This window comes from Lontra canadensis, unplaced genomic scaffold, assembly GCF_010015895.1.
Source record: "Lontra canadensis isolate GAN:19392208 unplaced genomic scaffold, GSC_riverotter_1.0 scaffold40, whole genome shotgun sequence".
NCBI lineage: Eukaryota > Metazoa > Chordata > Mammalia > Carnivora > Mustelidae > Lontra > Lontra canadensis.
The window spans coordinates 7,722,699-7,741,568 of NW_022631034.1; the positions used below are offsets into that span (position 1 = coordinate 7,722,699).

At 34.1% G+C, this 18,870-nt stretch overlaps 1 protein-coding gene across 3 annotated transcripts in view; it reads right to left on the reverse strand.

Annotated features, from left to right (window-relative positions):
• Window positions 1-18,870, reverse strand: part of LRRIQ3 (leucine rich repeats and IQ motif containing 3) — a 189,178-nt gene that overhangs the window by 48,475 nt on the left and 121,833 nt on the right. The window lies entirely within an intron of this gene.

The following is an 18,870-nucleotide window of genomic DNA, read 5'->3' on the forward strand; positions in this document are numbered from 1 at the left end:
TTTGCCAGCATGTTTCCTATCTCTGCCACTTTGTTGAACTTGGTCTTTGTCAAGTTCACCACTGACTTCCCAGGTTCAAATTCAATAAATACTGAGACTTTTCAGCTAGTACTCAATAGAGTTGAATAGCCTATTTTTTTTTATTTTAAGTTAGTTTTATCAAATTAGTATACATATACATTTTTTAAAGTCAAGAAGTATTATAAAGCATAAAGTTTTAAAAAATTCTCACTGATAAGAATTCTCATTAATAAAGACTACAAAAATAAGACATCAATACTGTCTTGATCAAAAATAGTACATAGTTATTTAAAGCACAAAGCTTGATACAGAAATTCACATTTACAGAAAGAAGCACCAGTTTCTTTTTAAAAATATTTGAGATACCTTATTTGGGGGTTATATCCCAATATGCACATAAACTTCATATATATGAATATATATATATTCAATATTTTATCATATTTTATCAAAATTACATAATATCAAGAAATATACTGTAGAAAATATACTACAAAGAAAAAATACTATAAAGAAAATATATTTTTACAAAGCCCCATGTAGATTCTCCCTAAACTATCCATTTTGCCTCAGTGTGACATAAATATTTTATCATTTTTAATATGTGCCATGATTTGAGTAAGGTTGAAAAATATGCTCTATAAGCTTGCAGAATAACTATTCACTATTATACCTCAAGTTCAAATAGCTACTCTATAAACACTTGTTGAAAAATTAAAGAATAAAAGGATAAAATACATAATTAGATATATAGAATATAGAGAGGTTTTATTATATCTTTGTTGGCTCTATAGCAAAGCATGAATGTTATGTTTAAGACAGGGGAATAAGGAATTACTACTATCCATATGCTTACTTGCTGCCATGAAATTTACCTCTTCTAGATAAAAGTAGAATGTTTTTACACATTGATTCAAGATCACTTAAGAATGTTCCTTATAACTCCCAGATGTTATAAAAGATAGAAAGAAATAAAACAATAACAACAAGAACAAAAAACTAGTCACTATTTTTAAGGAATTCATATTTTGGCAAGAGGAATTTTGCCAAAAACAACCATAACAAAAAGCAAAGACAAAAATAGTGTTGTGGGATGAATAAGACCAAGGCATTAATTGTTATTATTAGGGAGAACAACAGCTTACTGGAAAAAACAAACATAATTATGGTATTGCAGAGTGAGTTTCAAAAGGCAAAAACAGATTCACTTAAGGTGGAAAAAAATAAGTACAATCATAGTACTATACATTCTTGGAATAATAAGTTATACTTTATAATTGGAATATTCTTTATAAAGAAAAAGAAATACTGAGACATGAAGCTAGAAAATAATTCAAAACCAAATATTGAAGAACTTGAAAGCCATGTTAAAACATTTATTCTACAGGCAATGATCCTTGTTTTTTTATTTTTTAAGTTTGGAACAAGGAAGTCATAAAAAAGATACATGTTTTTGAAACAGTATAGGTAGCAAGATCAGTTGGAAATCTATTGGGATAATTTGGGCAAGAAAAATTAACATGATAATATCACCTATTGGATGGTAGATTACAATCTAGGTAGATTCTCTTTCTCTAAGGGTTTGAAGATTAACTGATTTGAAAAATTGGTAATATAACACCAAACATCAATGTTATTTGTGGAAGTTGGTGGTCTTTGCCAGAGAGTTCATCACTTCTTCTGTTGTTGAACTTATTTGAATTGTCATTGAGTAGGATCTGGAATTGGCAATTTCCCAATAGCCTTTAGGAGACAGAATACAATACACTTGGGAATATGACATCACAGGCTAAAATAAAACTACATCAAGACAAAGATAACAAGCTAAATAACACATGGAACTGGAAGCACCATTAGACAGAATAAGAATTTTAAATACTTATATTGAATGTACCAAAAAAGGAAAGAAAAAGCAGCATGAAATAAGAATAAGAAAAAATAGTAATAAGTATATAAGAAAAAATCTTAGGTACATACATGATAGAAATAGTAAAATGCATGGTACTAAAGAATAATTCATGAGTTTAAAGGTCAAGTTGAGGCATTCTCCCAAAAGAAGTCTGAAAGGATAAAGGGATAAAAAAGAAAGAAAAAAAAAAGAAAGAAAGAAAGAAAGAAAGAAATGTTTAAAGACATGGAGAACAGAAATCAAAATATTTAAGTAACTGGTGTCCCAGAATGAGAGAAAATATATGAAGAAGTAGTGGAAGATATGCCAAATAGAAAAGAATAAGAGCAGAACAAAAACCCAACTATATGTGCATATTCTACTATACATATCCAGATATCAAAGACAGAGAAACAAATTTATAAAGCTTGGTGGGGGGGTGGCATCCAGGTGGTTCATTTGGTTAAGCACCCAACTCTTGGTTTCTGCTCAGGTCATGATCTCAGGGTCATGAGATCTAGTCCCACATCTGCTCTGTGCTCAGCAGGACATGTGCTTGAGTTTTTCTCTCTTTCTCTGCCCCTCCCCTTGCTCTCTTTTTCTCTCTCTCTAAAAAAGATAAATAAAACTTTTTAAAAAATAAAAAATAAATAAAAACAAAAGCTTCTAAAGGAACAAGAATTAAATGACATCAAACTTTTCAACAGTAATACTGAAACCAAAAATAAATAAAATAATATTTTTTGAATATTGAAAGAAAATAATTTTGAACATAGACTGAAATTTTGCCAACTCATTGTTCAAATTTGAGGGTAAATATAGTTCTTGGGATGAAAGCTGGAAGAAGGTATTCTACTATCACTTCACATAAACCCTTCTGAAGGAAAATGAGATGAAATGAGATGAGAAATGAATTTTGAAGATGTTGCAAACAATATGGGAAGTAACACTGAATAACTTGGTAAGATTTGCTATTTCTTAAAAAAAAAATTAAAAGCTTTTTAAAACCAAATAGAAGGAATATATACATGATAACATCATTATAACCTAGATGACAGTAGTAGGACTAGATCCTGGACAAGAAAAATGATATTAGACAAATGACAAAACATGAATACGGTCCATAGATAAGTTAATAGTACTGTATCAATGTTAACTTCCTAGTTTTAATAACTGTATGATTATATAATATGGCAACATTTGTGGAATGGGTAAAGGATATTCAGGAATAATTTGTAAATTTTGTTCCTTTTTTAGAAATCTGAAATTATTTCAAAATAAAAAATCAACAAAATCAAAGATACCAATTATGTGAAAAAAAAAAAACAGGAAAAAGAAAATAACAGATAGAACAAACTGGAAAAAAATAGAAGGCAGTAATAGCCCAACTCTCTTAATAAATATAATAAATATAAATGGACTAAATAAACTGGTCCAGCTATTTTCTATTTTCATGATGAACATATAAAGCAAAAAGTCAAAACTAAAAGGATGGAAAAACATTAGGAAAGGTTTAACTAAAATACAGCTGGTGCAGCTATACTAATGTCAGACAAAATAGAGCATGAGGAAAAGGCATTGCTAGAGATAAAGCAAGTAAACATATAATGATAAAAGAATATATACTAAAAATATATACTATATATCACCAAGAATATATACTAATTATAATCATATAGGTAGTTAATAATTACCTCAAAATGCAGAAAACAAAATTTGATAGAATTCAGGAGAAGGAAATGAATCTGTAATTATAGTGGAATATTTTAATAGCTTTCCCGTAATTCTTAGTTAAGTAGACAAAGGGAAAATCTACAAAAATAGAATATCCTACTTTGCACAAAAACAATATTTGAGTAACAATGAAAAGTTTGATCTAATGGGCTTATGCATTATCATATGTAGGTTTTAACAAACACCAAAGAATAGGTAGAGACCAAGATTGAAAATAATTGTCCTTATGAAAATCATTAAAGTTAAAAGAGGCTGCTTCTTATGGTACTGTCGCAGCACTCTTAATCACTCAGTACTCCCAGCATTGCTCAGCTTTCAATTTAGAGGAAAGGAGTAAATAGTCCAGAAAGTGAATGCATCTCAAACACAATGTTATTACATTACTAAATGGTAGGAGAAGACTGCCAAACTTCATAATCTTCCAAAATAAGGTATGCTGAACCCATTTTTTTAGTATGGTCAGAGAAAGAAATTATGCTAAGCATTCTAAAAGGTAAACTTTATATTCAAGGAAGGAGAGGTATTTTTCATCCTTTAAGAGGAAACAGGAAGGAACAGGAAAAGCTATTTCTCATCCTTCATGAATTTGAATATATACCATTATGTAAAAATTGGCACAATGTACTAAGATAATCCTAAATAGAAAAATATATCCAAAAAGTAATAGAAAATATTACTCAAGAAAAAAAAGAAAGTAGTTTTTTAAATCTAAATTGATACAAATTCATGTCCCCCCAAAATATTCTCAAGAACATCAATACAATTTCTGGCTGCTTTTTAAATTAACCATTTTAGTAAAGCAAGCATAAGGTAATTAGTTATGATGTAAATAAAGAAATATGGGAAAATGTTATTTTTACTCTATTTCTTTTAATTATAATGATTTTAGATAAATAAGATATTCTTTAGTTTCTATAGCTTTTTTACATATCAGAAATATTAAAAGTAAGTGGAAATAATACAATATAATGTAAAAATGGGTGGTTCTATAATATTTGGAATGACATAGGGAATGACAGATTTAATTAGATTCCATAGATTCAGATAGCTTAATCTAATACAACCATATTCCCATGCACATAATTTAATTATTACATAGTGAAACATTTACAGTTGTCAGGAGGCATCACTGTGAAACAGAATGGACACTAGACTTTAAGGAAACAGAACCTAGAAATAGTACCAGCTCTGTAACTTTTGGATTATGTGACCTTGGATAGATTATTATAGCTTTTAAAACTCACTTTCCTCATTCCAAAACATTAATAATAAACTAAGTTTTTACAATGTGACATCATCTAGCACTGGAATGACTAAGACATTTTAGTTTTTACAGTACATTTGTTGTGGCTGCACAGAACCATCACTTAAGAGAGAAGTCAGTCAGGACTCAGTATGATTTATGAATGATATTTTCCAAGGGTTCAGTCATCCCTTGTCTGAGACAGGATAGTTGTCCCCAAACTCCCTACTTCCTCCTATTATTCCAACTTTTCCTTTCTTCTATATACTTAACATAAAATATGGCTCAATTTAAAGTCAGCTCAATTTAAAATATCAATATAGACTTTGGATTAAACAGAAGAGTTTAAATAACTTAAACACATTTTTTTGTTCCCTCTTTGCACTCCAGTACCATGATCAAAAAGGAAAATTAAAAAAACAAAAACAACAACAACAAAAAACATTCAAAGACAATGAGAAAGAAAGTATCAGTGACACCAAAATCATTTGGAAGCTAGAAGCACATGGATGAAAAGTAACTGATAACCAGCCACTATGAAGTTGAATATTAAGGTTAAATGTGGACAAGCAAAGAAAAAAGCAGATTCACAGTGCAGAACACTAAAAAAGGTGGGGAATTAAAACATGGTTTAAAAAATTTAATTGAAAGGCATAATTATATCAACTGATCTTTAGCAACCACACATAACCAGATGACTCTTTCATCCATTTGCTCTTTTTTTTTTAAATTTTATTTTTTATAAACATATATTTTTTTCCCCAGGGGTACAGGTCTGTGACTCGCCAGGTTTACACACTTCACAGCACTCACCATAGCACATACTCTCCCCAATGTCCATAACCCCACCCCCCTCTCCCAATCCCCCTCCCCCCAGCAACCCTCAGTTTGTTTTGTGAGATTAAGAGTCACTTATGGTTTATCTCCCTCCCAATCCCATCTTGCTTCATTTACTCTTCTCCTACCCCCTTAACGCCCCATGTTGCATCTCCTCTCCCTCATATCAGGGAGATCATATGATAATTGTCTTCCTCCAATTGACTTATTTCGCTAAGCATGATACCCTCTAGTTCCATCCACGTCGTCGCAAATGGCAAGATTTCATTTCTTTTGATGGCTGCATAGTATTCCATTGTATATATATACCACATCTTCTTTATCCATTCGTCTGTTGATGGACATCTAGGTTCTTTCCATAGTTTGGCTATTGTAGACATTGCTGCTATAAACATTCGGGTGCACGTGCCCCTTCAGATCACTACCTTTGTATCTTTAGGGTAAATATCCAGCAGTGCAATTTCTGGGTCATAGGGTAGTTCTATTTTCAACATTTTGAGGAAACTCCATGCTGTTTTCCAGAGTGGTTGCACCAGCTTGCATTCCCACCAACAGTTGTAGGAGGGTTCCCCTTTCTCTGCATCCTCGCCAGCATCTGTCATTTCCTGACTTGTTAATTTTAGCCATTCTGACTGGTGTGAGGTGGTATCTCATTGTGGTTTTGATTTGTATTTCCCTGATGCCGAGTGATATGGAGCACTTTTTCATGTGTCTGTTGGCCATCTGGATGTCTTCTTTGCAGAAATGTCTGTTCATGTCTTCTGCCCATTTCTTGATTGGATTATTTGTTCTTTGGGTGTTGAGTTTGCTAAGTTCTTTATAGATTCTGGACACTAGCCCTTTATCTGATATGTCATTTGCAAATATCTTCTCCCATTCTGTCAGTTGTCTTTTGGTTTTGTTAACTGTTTCCTTTGCTGTGCAAAAGCTTTTGATCTTGATGAAATCCCAATAGTTCATTTTTGCCCTTGCTTCCCTTGCCTTTGGCGATGTTCCTAGGAAAATGTTGCTGCGGCTGAGGTCGAAGAGGTTGCTGCCTGTGTTCTCCTCAAGGATTTTGATGGATTCCTTTCTCACATTGAGGTCCTTCATCCATTTTGAGTCTATTTTCGTGTGTGGTGTAAGGAAATGGTCCAATTTCATTCTTCTGCATGTGGCTGTCCAATTTTCCCAACACCATTTATTGAAGAGGCTGTCTTTTTTCCATTGGACATTCTTTCCTGCTTTGTCGAAGATTAGTTGACCATAGAGTTGAGGGTCTATTTCTGGGCTCTCTATTCTGTTCCATTGATCTATGTGTATGTTTTTGTGCCAGTACCATGCTGTCTTGATGATGACAGCTTTGTAATAGAGCTTGAAGTCCGGAATTGTGATGCCACCAACTTTGGCTTTCTTTTTCAATATTCCTTTGGCTATTCGAGGTCTTTTCTGGTTCCATATAAATTTTAGGATTATTTGTTCCATTTCTTTGAAAAAAAATGGATGGTACTTTGATAGGAATTGCATTAAATGTGTAGATTGCTTTAGGTAGCATAGACATTTTCACAATATTTATTCTTCCAATCCAGGAGCATGGAACATTTTTCCATTTCTTTGTGTCTTCCTCAATTTCTTTCATGAGTACTTTATAGTTTTCTGTGTATAGATTCTTCGTCTCTTTGGTTAGGTTTATTCCTAGGTATCTTATAGTTTTGGGTGCAATTGTAAATGGGATTGACTCCTTAATTTCTCTTTCTTCTGTCTTGTTGTTGGTGTAGAGAAATGCGACTGATTTCTGTGCATTGATTTTATATCCTGACACTTTACTGAATTCCTGTACAAGTTCTAGAAGTTTTGGAGTGGAGTCTTTTGGGTTTTCCACATATAGTATCATATCATCTGCGAAGAGTGATAGTTTGACTTCTTCTTTGCCGATTTGGATGCATTTAATTTCTTTTTGTTGTCTGATTGCTGAGGCTAGGACTTCTAGTACTATGTTGAATAGCAGTGGTGATAACGGACATCCCTGCCTTGTTCCTACCTTAGAGGAAAAGCTTTCAGTTTTTCTCCATTGAGAATGATATTTGCGGTGGGTTTTTCATAGATGGCTTTGTTAGTATTGAGGTATGTGACTTCTATCCCTACACTTTGAAGAGTTTTGATCAGGAAGGGATGCTGTACTTTGTCAAATGCTTTTTCAGCATTTATGGAGAGTATCATATGGTTCTTGTTCTTTCTTTTGTTAATATGTTGTATCACATTGATGGATTTGCATATGTTGAACCAACCTTGCAGCCCTGGAATAAATCCCACTTGGTCATGGTGAATAATCCTTTTAATGTACTGTTGAATCCTATTGGCTAGTATTTTGGTGAGAATTTTTGCATCTGTGTTCATCAAGCATATTGGACTGTAGTTCTCTTTTTTGATGGGATCCTTGTCTGGTTTGGGGATCAAGGTGATGCTGGCCTCATAAAATGAGTTTGGAAGTTTTCCTTCCATTTCTATTTTTTGGAACAGTTTCAGGAGAATAGGAATTAGTTCTTCTTTAAATGTTTGGTAGAATTCCCCTGGGAAGCCGTCTGGCCCTGGGCTTCTGTTTGTTTGGAGATTTTTGATGACTGTTTCAATCTCCTTACTCGTTATGGGTCTGTTCAGGCTTTCTATTTCTTCCTGGTTCAGTTGTGGTAGTTTATATGTCTCTAGGAATGCATCCATTTCTTCCAGATTGTCAAATTTGTTGGCATAGAGTTGCTCATAATATGTTCTTATAATTGTCTGTATTTCTTTGGTGTTAGTTGTGATCTCTCCTCTTTCATTCATGATTTTATTTATTTGGGTCCTTTCTCTTTTCTTTTTGATAAGTCTGGCCAGGAGTTTATCATTCTTATTAATTCTTTCAAAGAACCAGCTCCTAGTTTCGTTGATTTGTTCTATTGTTTTTCTTTTTGGTTTCTATTTCATTGATTTCTGCTCTGATCTTTATGATTTCTCTTCTCCTGCTGGGTTTAGGGTTTCTTTCTTGTTCTTTCTCCAGCTCCTTTAGGTGTAGGGTTAGGTCGTGTACATGAGACCTTTCTTGTTTCTTGAGAAAAGCTTGTACTGCTATATATTTTCCTCTCAGGACTGCCTTTGTTGTGTCCTACAGATTTTGAACTGTTGTATTTTCATTATCATTTGTTTCCATGAATTTTTTCAATTCTTCTTTAATTTCCTGGTTGACCCATTCATTCTTTAGAAGGATGCTGTTTAGTCTCCATGTATTTCGGTTCTTTCCAAATTTCCTCTTGTAATTGAGTTCTAGCTTCAGAGCATTGTGGTCTCAAAATATGCAGGGAATGATCCCAATCTTTTGATACCGGTTGAGACCTGATTTAGGACCGAGGATGTGATCTATTCTGGAGAATGTTCCATGTGCACTGGAGAAGAATGTGTTCTCTGTTGCTTTGGGGTGAAATGTTCTGAATATATCTGTGATGTCCATCTGGTCCAGTGTGTCATTTAAGGCCTTTATTTCCTTGTTGATCTTTTGCTTGGATGATCTGTCCATTTCAGTGAGGGGAGTGTTAAAGTCCCCTACTATTATTGTATTATTGTGGATGTGTTTCTTTGATTTTGTTATTAATTGGTTTATATAGTTGGCTGCTCCCACGTTAGGGGCATAGATATTTAAAATTGTTAGATCTTCTTGTTGGACAGATCCTTTGAGTATGATATAGTGTCTTTCCTTATCTCTTATTACAGTCTTTGGTTTAAAATCTAATTGATCTGATATAAGGATTGCCACTCCTGCTTTCTTCTGATGTCCATTAGCATGGTAAATTCTTTTCCACCCCCTCACTTTAAATCTGAAGGCGTCTTCGGGTTTAAAATGAGTTAATTGTAGGCAACATATAGATGGGTCTTGTTTTTTTATCCATTCTGATACCCTGTGTCTTTTGATTGGGGCATTTAGCCCATTAACATTCAGGGTAACTATTGAGAGATATGAATTTAGTGCCATTGTATTGCCTGTAAGGTGACTGTTATTGTATATTGTTTCTGTTCCTTTTTGATCTACTACTTTTAGGGTCTCTCTTTGCTTAGAGGACCCCTTTCAATATTTCCTGTAGAGCTGGCTTGGTGTTTGCAAATTCTTTCAGTTTTTTTTTGTCCTGGAAGCTTTTAATCTCTCCTTCTATTTTCAATGATAGCCTAGCTGGATATAGTATTCTTGGCTGCATGTTTTTCTCATTTAGTACTCTGAATATATCATGCCAGCTCTTTCTGGCCTGCCAGTTCTCTGTGGATAAGTCTGCTGCCAATCTAATATTTTTACCATTGTATGTTACAGACTTCTTCTCCTGGGCTGCTTTCAGGATTTTCTCTTTTTCACTAAGACTTGTAAATTTTACTATTAGGTGATGGGGTGTGGACCTATTCTTATTGATTTTGAGGGTGGTTCTCTGAACCTCCTGGATTTTGATGCTTGTTCCCTTTGCCATATTGGGGAAATTCTCTCCAATAATTCTCTCCAATATACCTTCTGCTCCCCTCTCTCTTTCTTCTTCTTCTGGAATCCCAATTATTCTAATGTTGTTTCGTCTTATGGTGTCACTTATCTCTCGAATTCTCCCCTCGTGGTCCAGTAGCTGTTTGTCCCTCTTTTGCTCAGCTTCTTTATTCTCTGTCCTGTGGTCTTCCATATCACTAATTCTTTCTTCTGCCTCTTTTATCCTAGCAGTGAGAGCCTCCATTTTTTATTGCACCTCATTAATAGCTTTTTTGCTTTCAACTTGGTTAGATTTTAGTTCTTTTATTTCTCCAGAAAGGGCTTTTATATCTCCCAAGAGTGTTTCTCTAATATCTTCCATGCATTTTTCGAGCCCAGCTAGAACCTTGAGAATCGTCATTCTGAACTCTAGATCTGACATATTACCAATGTCTGTATTGATTAGGTCCCTAGCCTTTGGTACTGCCTCTTGTTCTTTTTTTTTGTGGTGAATTTTTCCGCCTTGTCATTTTGTCCAGATAAGAGTATATGAAGGAACAAGTAAAATACTAAAAGGGTGGCAACAACCCCAGGAAAATATGCTTTAGCCAAATCAGAAGAGATCCCAAATCGTGAGGGGGGAGAAAGGGGATAAAAAGGTTCAGAAAGGAAAAAAAAAAAAAAAGAAAAAAAAGAAAGAAAGAAACAATTAGAAAAAGAAAACCAATAAAGAAAAAATATAAAAAGGAAAAAAAATAATATATATATATATATTAGATAAACTAGTTAAAAAACGTTAAAAAAGAAAAGGGTAAAAGTTAAAAAAATTTAGCAGAAGTAGAGAAAAAGAAATTGAAAAAGAAAAAAAAATTAAATTAACTGCACGGCTAAACATCATGGGGAGAAAGCCATGAGTTCTGTGCTTTGCTTTCTCCTCCTCTGGAATTCCGCTGCTCTCCTTGGTATTGAAACTGCATTCCTTGGTAGGTGAACTTGGTCCTGGCTGGGTTTCTTGTTGATCTTCTGGGGGAGGGACCTGTTGTAGTGATTCTCAAGTGTCTTTGCCCCAGGCGGAGTTGCACCACCCTTACCAGGGGCCAGGCTGAGTAATCCGCTCGGGTTTGCTTTTGGGAGCTTTTCTTTCCTGAGCGCTTTCCGTAGAGTTCTGGAGGATGGGAATGAAGATGGCGGCCTCCCAGTCTCCGGCCTGGAGGAGCCGAGAGCCCGGGGCCCCACTCCTCAGTGCGCCCTCAGAGAACAGTGCCCAATTACTCCCGTCACCCTGGCCTCTGGCCACACTCTGAGCTGACCGAGCCTGTGACCGGTTCAAGGTAACCCTGAGCTGAGAGTCTCTCCTTGGCTCTGTCTCTGTAGCTGGCTTCCCCGTTCTAATACCTGCAAGCTCTGCGACACTCAGACACCCCAGATCCTTCTGTGACCCTGCGGGACCTGAGGCCACACTGACCCCGTATGGGCTTCACCCCGGTTAAGCCTCTGGAGCGATGTCCCTCGGCAGAACAGACTTTTAAAAGTCCTGATTTTGTGCTCTGTTGCTCTGTCACTTGCCGGGAGCCGGCCCCTCCCCCGCGGTCTATCTTCCCGTCGCTTTGGATTCACTTTTCCGCCATTCCTACCTTTCAGAAAGTGGTTGATTTTCTGTTTCTAGAATTGCTGTTCTCTTCGATCTCCCGTTGGATTTGTAGGTGTTTGCAATCTTTAGATAAGCTATCTAGCTGATCTCCCGCAACCTGAAGTAGTCTCTGCCTGCTACTTCTCCGCCATCTTGACTCCTCCCCTCATCCATTTGCTCTTAAAGGAGACTAAATATTCACCCTCTTGAGAAGTTAAACCAAAGAAACTATGGACTCAAGGGCACCAGGTATAGCTAAGGATTGGCAGGGATAATTGGAGGATGACTGAAAATTGGAGGATGAAATGAAAGGCTTCATACCAAGTTGAGAGAATAGCAGTTACTCACATATCACAGGCAAAATATTGGAAGAGTCTTCTTCTGAAGAAACCTCATATTACACGTCCCTGAATAAAGACTCTGGACCTCACTAAAGTATCCCACATTAATGCTTACAAGTCAATAAAACTCAACCACATTTATGAGCCGTGTTTCCAGGTAGCATTTCAGAAACTTAATCTTAAATATGAGTGAACAAACAAGGATTAGCAGCATTTTTCACAAAAGCTATAAGAAGAAAGTAACTTAGGGAAATAGAAAAATATACCATGGAGAAGAACCATCCACAAAAAAAAAAAATTATATGATATTATTATCCTCCAAGATGTAGAGAAGATATTGCATCTATGAACATAAAATAGAATTTTTAGAAACTTGATTACATAATTATAAGTAAAGGATAAAATTGAGTAAACACCCCAAAAAAGAGGACAAATATATATACAAAAAAAAAAAAAAATGGGGAAGTAAGGGACAAAAAGTAAGAGAGTTAGAGGATCAGTCCAAGAGGTCCACCTGAATGATAGGAGTCATAGAAAGAGAATACACAATGGAGATAATGATGAAATAAATAAAGAATGATGTGTCAGCATGATGGCAGACTAGGAATTCTCACATCTTTATTCTCCCTTAGAAATATCCCACAAATAACTGCAGAATGACTAAAATAACTTAAAAGGAGCTCTAGAAATGAATAAAAGATTTACAGCAACCAAGTAAACACCCAAATAAGAAAAAGTCACAATCAAAACAGCAAGAAATTTTGTGGCATTTTTACTTGCCCTTCACTACTCTCTCCCCAGTGTGGTGTAGCATAGTCAGGAAGAAGCAGCCCATTTTTAATTTCTCTCCCTTAGGATGGAAAGAAAAGAATAAAACTTGTTTGGAATGTTCAAGCTTGTCTCTGGGCTGCCTAAAGGACTGGTTTGTCTCTCACCTAACTCAAATCCTCAGGAGAGGAATGGCAATATAGTTTAGATATCAGGCTGAAAACCACTGAAGGCAGTAATGATACATAAAACTGTAGGGGAATTGCAGATCCACAGACTCCTGGAAGAAAAACAATTGAGGGCAGAGAATACAAAAGAAAATCTAAGGCCTCAAAATGAAGCGGGGGAAGACTCTGAGAAATTAAGACACTTAAAGGAACCTGGGGAAAATCAAAAGAAAAGGAAACCATACACACACTGACCCAGAGGGAATGCCTGCCCAGAAGAGATCTAAGAAGACTTTAGCCCTTTACCCTAAGCAGATCTCAAAGCTTAGGGGTTTACTAAATAGTGAAAGTCTTCCATGCAAGTCAGCAAATATTGAAAGAAGTAGTTGTTTTCAAATGTCCAATTTTCAACAATCACAAAGCAGAGAAAAAAAATAGGGAAACAAGGTCCATTTAAAGAAAATAAATCCTTAGAAACTGCCCCTGAATATACATATCAGACTTACCAGATTAAAAACTTTATTTGTAAATTTCATTTTAATTCCAGTAGAGTTAACATACAGTGTTATATTAATTGCAGGTGTACAATGTAGTGATTCAACAGTTTTATACATTATCTGGTGCTCATCCAGATAAGTACTCTTTTTTTAAAGATTTATTTATTTGAAAAGGAGAGAGAGAGAACGGGGTGGAGAGGGGGAGAGGGAGACTGAGTCTTAAGCAGATTCCACACTAAACACTGAGCTGGATGCAAGGCTTTGTCTCACTACCCTGACATCAAGACCTGAGCTGAAACCAAGAATCAGATGCTTTAACCAACTGTGCTACCCAGGTGCCTCAAGATAAGTACTATTAATCCCCTTCATCTATTCTACCCACCTTCCCACCCAGCTCTCCTCTGGTAACCATCAATTTGTTCTTTATAGATAAGAGTCTTTATAGATAAGAGTCTGGTTTGGCTCTCTTTTTGTTGTTGTTCATGTGTTTTGTTTCTTAAATGCCACAAATGAGTGAAAGCATATGGTATCTGCCTTTGCTTATTTTGCTTAGCATTATTCTCTCTACCTTCATCCATGTTGTTGCAAATGTCAAGATTTCATTCTTTTTTATGGCTAAGTAATGTTCCATGGTATATATGTGTGTGTGTCTATATGTACACATATCTTCTTTATCCATTTATCTACCAATAGACACTTGGGCTGCTTCCATAATTTGATTATTGAAAATAATGTTGCAATAAGTATAGGGGTGTATAGACTTTTTCAAGTTAATGCTTTCATATTCTTTGGGTAAATGCCCAATAGTGGAATTACTGGATTATATGATAGTTCCATTTTTTAAATTAATATACAACATATTATTTGTTTCAGTGGTACAGGTCTGTGATGATCAGTCTTACACAATTCACAGCATGATAGTTCTATTTTTAATTTTTTTTTTTTTTTTGAGGATCCTCCACACTGTTTTCTACAATGGCTGCACTAGTTTGCATTCCCACCAACAGTGCATGAGGTTCCTTTTTTTTCCACATCCTCACCAACACTTTGTTGTTTCTTGAGGTATTGATTTTAGCCATTCTGACAGGTGTGAGGTGATACTCATTGTGGTTTTGATTTGCATTTCCCAAATCATTAGTGATGTCGAACATCTTTTCGTGTTAGACAAAATCTTTAAAATAACTGTTTTAAATATGCTCAAAGAGACAAAGGAAAACATGGGCAAATTATGAAAGAAAATCAGAGAAACAATATATAACCAAAATAAGATTACCAATAAAGAGATAGAAATTATTTAAAAGAATTAAACAAATTTTGTAGCAGAAAAATAAAATAACTGAATTGAAACACTCACTAGCATTTCAACAGCACATGTAAAAAAAAAAAAGGAAAAAATTCAGCAAAATTAAAGATGGATCTTTTGAAATAATAGAGTCTGAGGAACAAAACAAGAATAGATAAAAGTGAACAGGGAATAAGGAACTTGCAGCATACTAGCAAATGGATCAAAATATGCATTTTGGGGGTCCCAGAAGAAGAGAATAAGAAACAGATATGCTACTTGAAGAAATAAGAGCTGAACCTCCCAAATTTGAAGAAACATACATTTACAAGCTTATAAATGCTGAGTAGGATAAGCAAAATGAGACCCACATTGTGAGACATTATAAAGAAACTGTCAAAAGAGAAAAACAAAGGAAGAATCTTGAAAGTCACAAGAGAAAAGTGACTCTTTACATGCAAGGGGTATTCATTAATTTGCAGATATATCAGCAGAAACTTTGCATGCCAGGAGGCAATAGGAGGATATATTTAAAGTGCTGAAATTTAAAAAAAAAAAAAAAGCACTGTCAACGAAGAATTCTATATTTAGTAAAGCTCTGTGATAATTACTTTTATATGGTAACTTGGTTAAACCATGGTACCCAGATATCTGGCCAAACATTATTCTAGATGTATCTGTAAAGTTATATTTTAGATGAGATCAACATTTAAAGCAGCAGACCTTGAGTAGAGACAAATATGATCATTATATAATAATAGGGTCAATTCACTAAGAAGATGTAATAATTAAACACATATCCACCAAAAATCAGAGGAACAAAATAAATAATACAAACATTTACAGGTTAAAGACAGAAATATAAGCATTTCTACAATAACAGATTTCAATACCTCATTTTCAACATTGGATATAACAACCAGAGAGAATATCAATAAGAAGCAGAGGATTTGAACAATATTATAGACAAACTGGACCTAACAGACATACACAAAACACTCAGAATATACACAACAAATAGGAAATGGACAACAAATGACTTAAGAAGAAGACGACGATGACGAAGGAGGAGGAGGAGGAGAAGAAGAAAAGAAAAAGAAAAAAATAACAAGTGTTACTCAGGATGTGTAGAAATTAGAACCCTTGTGCACTGTTGCTGGGAATGTACATGGTGTATCTGCTGTAGCAAATGGTATGGTGATTCTTCAAAACATTAAAAATAAAATTATATGATCCAGCAATTCCACCTCTGGCTATGTACTCAAAACAACTGAAAGCAGGGTCTCAAAGAGATATCTGTATACCTATGTTTATAGCAGCATTATTCACAATAGCTAAAATATGGAAGCAGCCCAAATGCTGGTTTGGATAAACAAAACATACAGCTGACCCTTGAAAAATGCAGGGATTAGGGTCACCACTCCCCTGCACAGTTGAGGTTCCATGAATAACTTTGGCTCCCCAAAAACTTAACTACTAATGGCTTACCATTGGACCAAAAGTCTTTCTGATAACATAAACAGTGAATTAACACATATTTTGTATGTTATATGTGTTATATACTGTATGCTTATAATAATCTAGAAAAGATGTTATTAAGAAAATCATAAGGAAGAGAAAACATATTTATAGTATTAGTATTTATAAAAAATAAATCTGTATAAGTGAGCCTGCCCAGTTCAAGGCTATGTTGTTCAAAGGTTGACGGTAATGGAATATTTATTATTAAACCTTAAAAAAGAAAAACAAATGTGACATGCTTCCACATATATCAACTTTAAAGACATTATACTAAATAAAATAAGCCAGTCACAAAAGGAATATTGTGTGATTGCACTTATATGACATACCTAGAGTAATCAAATTCTAGAGAGAAATAGAAAGTGCTTTTAGAAGTTGAGGGTAGGGGAGGATTGGGAGTTACTGTGTAATGGGCACATAGTTTCAATTGAAGAAAAAAGATGAAACGTTTCCACAGATGGATGGTCATGATGGTTGCACAATATAAACATACTTAATGTACAATTAAAAATGCTTAAAATGGTTAAGTTTTATGATACATATATTGCCATAAAAAATATAAGAGAAATACCCAGAACTGAGGGATATAAATTTTCAGAATGAATAACTACAATAAATTGAATAGAAAAACAATCTGGCCAAGCAAGCAAATATTTATGAGACAAATCACTGTGAAATTGCAGAATACCTGGTATAAGAAACAATGCTAAAAGTTTCCAGTCAGAAGGGAAAAACAATAAATAGACATTCATATATATCAAACTAAGAACTAAATGGCAATGGACCTTTCAAAGGAAACACTGGAAGTTAGATGATAAAGCGATCCTGAAAAAAATCTGAAAGAAGCTCTACACAGTCAAATCATCAACCAAATATAAATGTAGCATAACAGCATGTTTAGGTTTTCAAGGTTTTAAAAATTTACCTCCTATATATAATTTCTCAGTAAACTCATAGAGAAGGCACTGTATTAAAATAAGAAAATAAACCAAGAAAGACCAAGATAGAGAATTCTGGAACTTAGAGTCCCTACATAGCATGGAGACAAATGAATTCTTAGGATCACAGTTGAAGAGATGTACACCAAAATGGAGGGTCTAAGAGCAGGTTTAGAGGGTAAGCAGTCCTGATTAAATCAGCAAAATGAAAGGTGCAAGCAGAAGTATCGTGAAAAAAAATTATATATGTGTGAGTATGTTTGGGGAGAGTGGTGGTTTGAATGGTATGAGATTTTCAAACAAGTTTTCAAAAAAATAGTATAAAAAATCAAACATATCCTAATATATTGTATGGCTCAGCTGTGAACAATATATACACAGCCATAACAATTACAACAGTAAATATTAATTTACCCCCAAACAGTAGTTATATAATTCCATGGGGAAAATAGAGGAGGGAATATATAAGTGTGTGTATTATGGAGGATTTAAAAGAGAATTAAACCTACATCTTTCACAGTGGAAATCTGTAAATAATATCTAAATAATATCTAACCCCCTAAAAAAAAGATATTTTAGCAGAATAAGTATGTTACTTGGAAATATAAAAGTAAACAGCAGAAGAGTTACAAGATAGTATCTTGGGGTATCAGAAAGATTAAGTGTAGCAGTATGGTGCATGGAACTACTATTTTTCCATCATTTCATTTTCATTTATAAATCTGGGAATTAAATAATCATAAAAATAAAATTGCTTTTAAATAACAATGTAGAGCTTTATGAAATGTATATATAATATACATGAAACTAAACACTGTATATTAAAATAAATGTTGTAAACATATTGTATATACATGAAACTAATGGATAATTGATGAAATATCAAAAGCCACTGACAAGGAACTGGTAGAGATAGACAAAGTATGACAGTTCATATACAAAGAAAATAAAAGGGGATAAAGATAACATCATGAGTTTTAAAAAGAGAAAGATTTGAATATTTAAGAATTAAAAGTTCTGAGAAAGAGAGAAATGAGGAGTTGTTCAACGGATTTAAAATTCTGGTCACACAAGATAAAGTTTTAGAGATCTGCTGTGCAACATTATGACTAAGGTTAACAATATTGTATTATGCACTTAAAAGTCTGTTGATAGAGTAGGTATCAGAGTAAGTGTTTTTATCATAATAATTTTAAAAGATTTAAGAGAAAACCTTGAGAAAATTGAAAATAATTTTATAAAAATGATTATATGATTTTTCTGTGAAAGATAGAGGTAAAGAATTCCATCGATCACACATAGAATTTTATCAAAAAAATTCTGCAAAAAACAACAAAAAGAAGTACACATTTGATAACCAAAATCCTATTAACATAAGATAAAATGTACTTTATCGACAAAACAATTATGTTCAAAGCCTGAAGGAAATTAAATATTATTACTTAATTGAAATCATTTATATTAATCTAATACTTGACAGATTTCCTGAAAGAGGAATCACGCTGACATAGCTATACAGCAAGAAAGCTATTAACTCAATATGGTTCCTGCCT